This window comes from Eumetopias jubatus, unplaced genomic scaffold (assembly GCF_037043125.1).
Source record: "Eumetopias jubatus isolate StellerSeaLion01/CBP00866 unplaced genomic scaffold, mEumJub1_p1.0 scaffold_8, whole genome shotgun sequence".
Taxonomy (NCBI): Eukaryota; Metazoa; Chordata; class Mammalia; order Carnivora; family Otariidae; genus Eumetopias; species Eumetopias jubatus.
In genome coordinates, this window is record NW_028274814.1 from 96,834,837 (window position 1) to 96,846,012 (window position 11,176).

The window sequence follows — 11,176 nt, forward strand, 5'->3', positions numbered from 1 at the left end:
TGTTTCAATTTAGATACTTATTCTAAGCATGTCGAAATGATATAAACCTCGTGAGCCTACATAATTGAGCTTAAAAATTTTTTCTTGAACAGTTTGTCCTCACAGCATTTGCCCCTGCCCCCACCTCTCCAGTACTTCGCCCCTTCCCTCCTTTTGCTTCTTTGCATAGAATCTGGAAAATAAAAGCCAAGGACTACACAAATATGAAAACAAACTCTGCGAAGTTTATAAATATGGTTCTGTCTGTGATGCTAAAGTGGAACTCCATTTCTGTTCACTTCATTTTCCCACACCATCTAAACCGGTTTCTCCTCATGCCACACAGGATGGAGAACCAACATGCTGAAAAATCCCCATTGCCTTCAAAGCATACTTTATGAAGAATGAAAAAAATATGTCACCATCTTGGATATAACAGTACTTTTCTTTCAAGGTTTTTAGAGTTTAATTATTTTGTTTTTCTAATACTTCAACAATGTATGTAAGAATACATATTTTTGTCCCTGTTGAGAGTAATGCAAAAGACAGAAAATTTGAAATCAGTAGGACTTCTCAGATTTGTTACTCAGCCTCTATAGGAAATCATTCCCTTCAATAATTTGGAAGAATATTAACCATCTGATGCCCTTGAAGTTAAAATAAGAAAGTAGAAAGGGTCACACCTGAAGTTCTAAAGAAAGTTGTCGAGCCAAATTTAAATATAAAGAGGGGAGGAAAGACAGAGGGGCTCCAGGATTTGTCCCAGAATCATACTCACTAGAGGACCTAGACAAAAAAAACCTCAAACTTTGGAATTCTCATCCTGTGCTCTCATTCAAATCCTGATACCAGGAAATTGTTTTGAAATGCACCAGGAGAAATCTTTACTCAATAACACTTTACTTGTCAAAAATGCTACCTATCAAGAATAGGATCAGAACCAGAAGGAAGATTGGAGAAAAAAAAAAACACAAAACACTGTTCGTACACCTGAAATTAATATATTGTATGTCAACCATACTGCAATTAAAATAAAGAAAAAACAATAAAATAATAAAACAGAGGTTAAAAACAAACAAAAAAAACCCACACAAATATCTGAACAATCTAAAGGACTCTAACCTCATATAGTTTTCTTAAAAGAAAATCCTTAAGCCTCCCCTAAGACTATTTACCTTTAATTTATGTAGCAGTCTAGCAACATTAATATGAGTTGCCAACCTGTAATCAATTAGAAAAGGAGAAAGGGACCACTAGACATTGACAGATAGAAGAGACATTTATTGTTGAATGCATAACATTGATGCCAGGTTGAGGCTCAGGCATGCCTTGTACAAATTTTGGTGACATTACCACCAATATCTAACAGAATCCCAAGATTTTCATTGTGCAAAAATATGTCATGGGAAGAACAAAGGCTCTACCTAATTCAAGACTGGAATATGCAACCAACCATGTTAGATAGAATGAGAGAGGGAGAGCCACGGTATTCAAATTACATGGGGCCCTTGAATAAGAATTTGCCATCATCTTAAAAGGAGGTTCAGAAACAGGACCAGATGTGTAGAAAAAAAGCAGTTGTTCTGGGGTAGAGCACAAGGGCTGGACTTAAGTCCTTCCATCCCATCACTGAAAGGTTATAAATTTGGGAGTCCTAGCAACTCTGCTATAAAGAACACCAAGAGATGGATGCTAGCCAAAGAGAGAAAGTTAAGAGCTTGAGACCCCTCCAGTGGAATATTCCAGGAGAGAAGGGGTTTTGTCTATTTTGTTTACTGATGTAGCGCAAGATCATAGAAGAGTGCCTGGAAAATAGTTGGTGCTTAATAAATACTGATGATTTTGATGGGTGAATCAATCAACAGACCCGTGGAACAGGTGCAGGCAATGAGTAGATCCCCAGCAATCAGCCCGAGGGAAAGCGAGAGCAACTGGAACAGAGGAATGACAGAAGCCCAGCTTGGAAGGGTGTGATGAAGAGTAAGACAACCCTCCCATTGAGGGAAAGAACTGAGACCCTGTCACTTGACAGGTGGGGGCTGTTGATTCAGCAGAGTTGGACACAAATGGCTAAGGATGTCCTTATTGAAGATCCCCTAACTTGTGGGACCCAGGGGGAGCTCAGGCTATCAGTGCAAACAGCTCTATGTATATCAAAATTTCTCGAGGTCATTAGTTCATAAAAATGAAATTTTTAAAGAAAATGTTCCTGATGCTACCTTGAGATATCAACAAAAGATCTATTATATCCATTTTGCTTGGGAAAACCATGATATATTTTAGAACTATTTTCATCAAATTCTCTAAAATGGAAAGATAGTGAGGCTAGGTTTCAGTTACCTGGGAAACTATGCTCTGTAAAATGTCTCAACATTGAGCAATGCAGAACCACGGGATTAGTGCTCTGCCTCAGTCACACTGGGGATGATGCCTCCTGATCCAAGATGAACAGGAGTCTGGCATCACCATAGTTAAGATCAAAGCAGTCAAGTCATTTTTTCCAACTTTGAATACTTCGTAGAAAAGGAACTTATAAATCTAGTTCAAGTAAATCTGTTAAGTATCATCAGTACAGAATGATTATCCAAACTCAGCCCAAACCCAGTTCAATTGACCAATTATTTTATCTATGTGATATTTACATAAACTTGATCAAAATCATCTCTCAGGGCTTGGCTTAAGTGCTGCCCAAAGAATAATAATAATTTTTAAAAAGTAAAAACTTCATGTTAAATTCCACTGTGAGCAGCCCTAGAGTGCTAAAAAGAACCTTCAGTATGTTACTAGATGTTGACTTCTATTTTTTGAATTAAGAACCAGGTAACATGCGAAAGCTGTCTCTCTTCCCACTATCTCAGCAGTGTGTTTCCCTGAGGACAGACATAGGTACTACCACATTTTGGCAAGATATAAACAAAAGTACTTGGTACGGCATCTCTGATCCACCAACCCTAATGAGTGTTTTAATTCTTGCAAATTGACAAGTTTGAGTAGGTATATTCATAGGCTAAGCCAGATGTGTTTTGCAAATCAAATTTTCCAAATTTTGAAAAGGTAATCGGTCTCCTTTGCTGAGTACCATGTAGCATCCCTGAGGAAGTCTGAGGAAACACCCAAACATAGGATCATGTCAGTGAAACATACGAATAAAGATTATTAAGAGCCCCACATCGTTTTAGGACAAGTTTTGTGCTCCAATAAATTAAGAGAAAAAAAGTTCACTTTCCAGAACCCCTTCAACTTGGGAGTAGAGGCTAACGGGAGGTAGACCTGTAGTGGATCTAGTATTTGAGTGCGAGAGGGGAACAAGGAAAGAAAATTCATGTGATTTCAATGCTCTGCTATCTAGAAAAGAAACTATTTATTTGCAGTTCCAATAGTTATTAGAATCTTTTGAGGGTTGGTCCTTTCTAATTGAGACCTCACTGTCTTACCTTCAAAAGGATCATTTTAAGTAGATAGTGTCTGTGCTTCCAGGGTAGACTCTACAGTAATTTACTGCTTCCAAACTCCACCCATTTCCTCCTATAATGTTCACAGTTTCAGAATTCAGGTCTGCTTAAGTCTGAAATCGCAGCCCACCTGGCTCCATTTATCCCCCTTTCATATTAAGGACAACGTAACCCGAAACCTTTATCTTCAACCTTTAAACATTTCACACAGACCATTTGGGAAATTTATTGTCATCTTAAAAAGACTTGTCTTTTTCATTCAGTGTGCCCCACTACAAAAACCAGCTCGGTACCTGTCAGCCATCTGGTCTCTTTGTATCTACCAGGCCAAAATTTCCAGATTTCCTCCTTGGAATTTGCTCTGTAGAAGACGAATCCGATTAGGTGAAAAATAATGCTGGAAGAGTTACAAGCCATTATTCTGAGCACAAATGACATTTTCTTTAATATGTGTTCCCAGTCTAAATAAGCTTTGAACTTCATATCTGCTTGGCTGCTGGGGTTTGTTTGCAATAGTCGTGTAGCCAACACGATGACACCTCTGGCTAAGACCCAGATATTTTTAATCAGCAAAGCTGTAATATGTGAAACAGCTTCAGATGGTCCTTCCTTTTCCATGTCAGAAATTTCCAGAAACCTAACTTAGTGATTCTAGCACAGAGCAAAGAAAATTGAGCCAAGCTTTATTGCGTCATAACGGCCAATGTGTGCCAGTAATTTGAAATCTAACAGGACCTTGTAGCAAGAAATAGGAAAAAATTTACTTTTTGAGAATACATAGGATTGTATGGCAGTGACAGCATACAACGGAGAGAGCTGAGGGGTCTGAGCAAGGCATTTTCGTAGTTTATTAATGATGGCCCTTTCCACCAGGTCATGGCTTCTCAACTCTACCTGCACAATAAAACCAAGTGAGGTGCTCTTTATTTTTTTTATTTTTTTTAAACATACCAATACTCTACTTCATAGCAGACATGAAACCAGAAACTCTAAGAGTGCATTTCAGACATCTTTATTTTTAGTAGCTCTCTAGATGATTCAAATGTGCAGCCAAATTTGATAATAGCTGCTCTGAGCTATTCATTCATTCATTCATTCATTCATTCATTCATTTGATCAATCATTCAACAAATATATACTGAGTACCAGCTATGTCCTGGGACTGTTCTAAGCACTGGAGATTCAGAAGGAAAATGTCCAGAGTATCTGGAAGCTGGTCACCAAGGGTCACAGCTGATGGAGGACAGCAGGCAGGAGCTAGGTCATGCATAACCTTGAAGGATTTTGGTCTCATTCTAAGCAATGGAGGGCCATGGGCAAAGGGGGGTGGGGGTGGGGGGGTGGAGGTTAAGCAGAGAAGTGACATGATCTGATTTGTATTTTTAAAATAACATTTGGCTGCCCCTTGGAGAACATCACTAAAATTAAATCAAGTCCAAGGACAGAACAAATCACAAGTTTAGGGAGTAGAACAATGGAAACTGTTGGACACTTGCTTTCTTATTGCCTTTGTCTCAGACCAATGGATTGGTATGCCTGGTGTTTAAAAACTCATCATTCCTCTGGGCCATGTTTGGATGAATTACTCTGGCACCGGCCCACTTAGTGACCTCCCAATGTTTGGAGGAGACTGCATATGACTTCTGCTACTAGACAGAACTCACTTTCAGAGCACAGCACACATTTCTCAGCTTGATTATGCATGACTGACTGCTTCCCAGCTTAGGCGTTCACTTAGTAATAGGAGGATAAAAAAGAATGCAAGGAATGACTCTTCCCAGCTGACACACATATGCACCATGTAGAAATAGCAGTTTTACTATGGGCTGTCAAACAGGTGCTAACATCCACAACCAGGGAGAAAGCTGTGGTCTCTAACTAAGGCTATGGGCTCTCTCTCCTGTTTAGATGGTTATTGAAATAAGGTCCTGTGTCTTTCTCATGAATTGTAATGCAAGCATCTTCCCTGTGATGTGGATCTGTGAGTCATACAAATAGGATAAGACAAGACTGATGAATTAAGGAACCCAATTCATGTTGTGTTCTTAACCAGATTACAACTGAGAGTCAGAGCATGACTTAAGAGAATAGGAAAAAAGTAGAGACAACAAAACCTGGAAAACACAACCGGCTCCGTTAACACCTTTTATTTACCATTGCCCTCTTTTTCCTTTAGTTGAGGCTATCCTGAAGTGTGCTTCAAGCTAAATAGTGAAATAAAGGCTAAGAGTGAATGAAAGTCTCTAAAAGTCTCCTGCGTAGATGGGGACCAACCAACAGCACATTTAGGTTTGGTTTTCGCCGTTTAGGTCCATCAGTTTATATATTTTAGGCAGCATTTGTAAAACAGGCAAAGAGATTTTTGTAAGCTGATGTCATTGACATATATGCACAAAATAATTTTATTATAAATCAGAAACGCAGTAACTGCTAAACCCCACTTCCCATTGAGTCATTGTTTTTATAATGCAAGGTTTGATGGCACAAATTTTCTGGGAAAGGCAATTAATTTTCTCTTAAAGCAGATAATAAAGAAAATGAAAAATCACTTCCAGTGAGGCAAACTCCACTGAAAAGTTATATTTAATTTAAGCCTACTTATTCTAGAAAATTCATACATTGCCATCTACTGACAGATAATAATAACTTTCATTAGTAACATATTTAAAACAGTAGTCCTAGTTGATAATGTAAGTTAATTATTCAACAATTATTCACTGGACTCCTATTGTAGGCACAGGGATAAAAAATGAATAAGATCCGAGTATTTCTGCGCACCTAGAGCTCGTCGAGCTGAGGGTGCCCACCTTGCTCTCTGTTGCCTGTTTCATGGCCCGCCACCAACCAGTATTGTGCATTTATCTGTTTATTGTCATACTCCCCTATAGATTCAAGGAGAAACTGACTTATTTATGCTCTCTCACCATCTCCAGATATCCAGCTCGTAATTGCCTTTCCATAAGCATCTGCTCAATAATGAATGAATCAATAAACTCAGAATCACATAACTTATAAAAGGCAGACCCCAGGGGTCAAAATGGCGAGCAGGCCTGCCGTTGCAGCATAAAGCCGGTGGCTGGAGGGTATTCGAAAATGGTACTACAATGCTGCAGGGTTCAATAAACTGGGGTTAATGAGAGATGATACAATATATGAGAATGATGATGTGAAAGAGGCCATAAGAAGGCTTCCTGAGAACCTTTATAACGACAGGATGTTTCGCATTAAGAGAGCACTGGACCTGACCATGAGCCATCCCATCTTGCCTAAAGAGCAGTGGACAAAATATGAGGAGAATAAATTCTACCTTGAACCATATCTGAAAGAAGTTATTTGGGAAAGAAAAGAGAGAGAAGAATGGGCAAAGAAATAATGATGGAGTTGAAATCTGTGGTTGCAGCTGCTCTCAAATATTTTTAAGAAGTTGAATAAACCTGAAGGGTACAATTTAGAACTATCTGAGCTGCAAATATATTACTTTAAATAAATGTCTATTGTGATTATTAAAAAAAAAAAAGGCGTACCCCAAACTCAAGCCCAAATCCATCTTCCCGCAGAGCTCATGTTCTTCAATTATATTCTTCCACAGTGTTCATGAATTGTTTAATTAGGATGCCCCTAAATTAGGAATGGCCTACATTTTCTACAATAGTTGTGCCCAGTGATATACCAAGGAAATAAAGTTTTCAAATTACCTTAAGTGATGCCAGCAATTGCTGATAACATAATTTTTAGAAGAAAAAAACCCCAGGGTACAAAATTATATATATAGCATGAGAAAAGTGACTGCAAGATAGATGTAAAAGCAAGGACTGGAGGCAAAGTCATGAAAATGTTTGGACTAGTTCACTCTGGATAATGGGATTGTGGTAACTTTTGCTTCCTCTTTGCTACTTTTCTCTATTTTCCAAATGTTCTAGTAAGGACACATAAACACTTATATAACCCTAAAAAGATAAGTTTGACACTTATGTAGATTTTTTAGTGGAACATAAGAGCAAAAAGGGTGCACTAGGCAGGGAGAATTTCAGTAGCAAAGAAACAGAGGAAGGGATTTCCAGAAGCCTAGCTCAGCTGGCTCTGACTCACTGTGTATAGAGGTGGTGCGGGGGGAACACTCTCCAAAGGTGTATTGGAGCTTGATTATAGAAAATCTTTCAGGCTGAGTTTGGACTTCATCTTCAAGTAATAGGGAGCCATGGAGAGTATTGGAGTTGACAGGAAAGTGCTACTGAATGCTCAAAGCCTAAGTGATTGTGAGAAAAGTAACACAACTGGAACATCAATTAACACCTGTGTGCATTAGTCCCCCTGGCTGACATGTCTTTAGCTTTAACATCCTGTAATTATATCTTAAAGATTACACAGGAACACATTTACTTGCCAAAAAGTGCTTGGCTAACAAATTTTGCCGCTGCAAATGTGACAGTGTCCCCCGGGCCAAGGCTTTTCAGAAGACTGATCATCTTGAAAGTACAACAAACAAAAGATTTTTTTTTAATTTAGGGGTTGAATCAGACATTAGTTTTCTCTATTTCTATTTACTCCTTGTTAAATGAATTTATAATATGGAATGGGGTTATAATATAGGAATACACTTACTGTTGAGTATTGAATAGTCTTGTGAAAATTTTGTTTGCTAAATTTTTAGACCTGGGCATTTTCCATTGTATTTTTTTGCCTTTGTGTGCGTGTGTGTGTGTGTGTGTGTGTGTGTGTGTGTGTGTGTGAACTTTTTGGCTTCCTAGCACTATATCTGGAAGCCAATCAGCCAGAGATATCACAAGAGGCAAAAGTAATAGATATACTCCTGTTAATATAGAGTCCTACAAAATCATCAGACTCATGAATCAAACTTTTACTTTTTTTTTCTGCAGAGATAAATATCCGTAGGAATTGTAAAATCCAAGCATATAATAATTCTCTTTTCTAAGCCGAGATTCAGAAACCTCATGAAAATAGCTCTAAGTTTTTTTCACTCTACAAAGGAAATACATATATGCGCCAACCTATGTAAAAACTGCCTTTCTTCTTGTTCTAGCATGAACAGTCATAATTGTTCTTCCCTATCTGCTTTACATGTTACCTTTTTGTGAAGCCAACTATATGAAAATTCTTTTGGCTTCAAGTGAAAGAAATCCAACTCAAACTGGCTGAAGAAAAACCAGTGTGTATAATTAAGAAGTCAGAGGTAGTTTTGACTTATGTTCTACAAAGCTTAGCAACACCCACGGAACAAGTGCACCTTTAACCTACCAGCTCCATCAGGAACCCAAGATTCATCCTTCATGGGAGTGGCTTGGCTTTGTACCCACCTCTGAACTCATCACTGAGACTGGGACGTGGACTGCTCTAATTGGTCAGAGAGAATTCTCTCTCTGCCGGCAGGTGGAAGATCTGTTCTAGGCAGAGAAAATAACAGGAAAGAAGGACAAAGGCTTACAATCAAGGGACTGTGGAGTTTCTGGGGAATTACAAAGCATGACATTCAGGAAAAATATTTGGAAAGGAGGAAACCGTTACTCGGGGTTTGGAGTTCATCTTGAAACCAGGAGGGTAGGAATGAAGAATTAAAACAAGAAAGTATGATCATATTTGCATCTTACTTAGTTCATTCTAAAAGCCAGATTAAAGAGGGATTGGAAGAGGGAAAATTCTACATAACTTTTTACCTGTATTAGAACATTTATACTATTAAATTATAAGCCAACCTGTATAGCCACTATGGAAAACAGTATGGAGTTTCCTCAAAAAATGAGAAATAAAGGGGCGCCTGGGTGGCTCAGTTGGTTAAATGTCCGACTCTTGGTTTTGGCTCAGGTCATGATCTCGGGGTTATGAGATCGAGCCCCACGTTGGGCTCTGCACTGGACATGGAGCCTGCTTAAGATTCTCTCTCCCTCCGCCCCTCCCCCACTCTAAAGAAAAAAAAGAAAGAAAAGAAATAGAACTACCATATGATCTAACAATCCCACTTGTAGAATTATACCATAAAGTGAAAACATTAACTCAAAAAAACACCTGCAGTCCCATGTTTATAGTAACATTATTTACAGGAGCCAAGACATGGAAACAATTTAAGGGTCCATTGAAGGATGAATGGATAAAAATTTGTGAGCTATAGAAAGATGATAGATAGATGATAGATAGATAGATAGATAGATAGATAGATAGATATAGGACTATTATCTGGTCATGAAAAATCAAGAAATTCGATCATTTGTGATGATATAGACGGACATTGAAGGCATTATGCTAAGCAAAATAAGTCAGGCAGAGAAAGACAAGTACTATTTGATCTCTTATATGGAATCTTAAAAAAAAATTCACAGCGGGGTGCCTGGGTGGCTCAGTCGTTAAGCGTCTGCCTTTGGCTCAGATCATGATCCCAGGGTTCTGGGATCGAGCCCCGCATTGGGCTCCCTGCTCGGCAGGAAGCCTGCTTCTCCCTCTCCCACTCCCCCTGCTTGTGTTCCCTCTCTCACTGTGTCTCTCTGTCAAATAAATAAAATCTTTGAAAAAATAATTCAGAGTAAAAAAGATTAGATTTGTGGTTACCAGAGACATGAGTTGGGGGGAGAGGAATTTGGAAGGTGGTCAAAATGTACAAACCTTCAGTTATAAAATAACAAATACTAGGGGCGCCATGTACAACATGATGACTATAGTTAACACTGCTATATGATATATAGAAAAGTTTTTAAGAGAGTAATAGAGCCTAAGATTTTATATCACAAGGAGTAATTTTTTTCCCTTTCTTTTTGTTATATCTATATGAGATGATGAATGTTAACTAAACCTATTGTGGCAATCATTCCACAATATATGTAAATTAAGTCATCATGCTGTACACCTTAAACTTAAACAGTGTTGTATGTCATTATTTCTCAGTAAAATTGGGGAAAAATTGTAAACCAGTATTTATGGGCTTTCTCTACTTTCTCTACTTAACTTTCAGCTCCTCTAGGGCAGGGCCAATTTTTTATTCATCTTTATAGCCCTCATCTGTCACTGTAAATCCTTAATGAAACACATTAAAATAAAAGAAAGTTACTTTTCAATAAAATGACCGTAAGTTTTCACATAAATCAGATCTGAAAGGAGAATATATTACTGGAAGTTCTATACTTCCAGAAAAAAAGCCATGAAAATATTAATGTTAGATTAGTTTTCAGACATTAAGATGTACCGAACCTAAGCCTTACACAAAATTTTTTTGCCTGGATTGAAAAGTTGTCTTTGGTCTAGAAAAAAGGTTGGAAATTTGGTAGCCTATGGTCTAGTTTATTTCTTCATTTTATGCTCTACACCAGGAATTGGCAATTTTTTACTATAAAAGATCAAGGAGTAATTATTTTGGCTTTTGTGTGTTAAATGGTCTCTATCGCACCTATTCAAATCTGCCATTTTGCAAAAGAGCAGCCGCAGACAATTTATAAATGGATGTGTTTGTGTTCCAATAAAACTTTATTCATGAACACTGAAATTTAAATTTTATATAATTTCACATTACAACTAAGCAATGTGGCCATGTCCTCTTGCCCCCAAAACACGGGCCCCAAAACACTCTAGCATGGTGCCAAAAATACTAGACATTCATCTGTTTGGGTTTCAACCAAGTCTTCATTCCATTTTGTAGGACTTTCAGCTTTATTTTCTAATACCTTAAAATATATTTTTTTTAAGTAGCAGTCATTTAAAAGCAAAAAAGACACATAAAGTTGAAAGCCCAGACTTAGGCTCCA

At 38.0% G+C, this 11,176-nt stretch overlaps 1 pseudogene; it reads left to right on the plus strand.

Annotated features, from left to right (window-relative positions):
- Positions 1-6,467: 6,467 nt before the first annotated feature.
- LOC114215059 (cytochrome b-c1 complex subunit 7 pseudogene) lies at positions 6,468-6,804 on the plus strand (annotated as a pseudogene).
- Positions 6,805-11,176: the final 4,372 nt, after the last annotated feature.